Source organism: Elephas maximus, chromosome 8, assembly GCF_024166365.1.
Source record: "Elephas maximus indicus isolate mEleMax1 chromosome 8, mEleMax1 primary haplotype, whole genome shotgun sequence".
Lineage (NCBI taxonomy): Eukaryota > Metazoa > Chordata > Mammalia > Proboscidea > Elephantidae > Elephas > Elephas maximus.
Window position 1 is genome coordinate 126009257 of NC_064826.1, and position 291 is coordinate 126009547.

A 291-nucleotide genomic window follows, 5' to 3' on the forward strand; every position below is an offset into this window, starting at 1 on the left:
CTGTCCTAAAGCACAGGTTGAGATGTACCTGCTTGGTCAGCCAGGTCTCTTGTCAGGACTCCTGGCTTGTTAGCATCTACCTCTTACTTAATACTCTCTGGGTCCAGGAACAGCAGGACCCCAGCAGGGATCTGTACACTGGCACATTTGCATAACATAACACCTCAGAAAACAGACTCAGGAATCAAGAAAACGACATATGCATATCATTTCTGTAAATAAAATCACTGGCCTATCCTAGAGGGCTTCTTAGTGCACTGAAATGCGAGGGTAGTTCTACTTCTCTCTCTC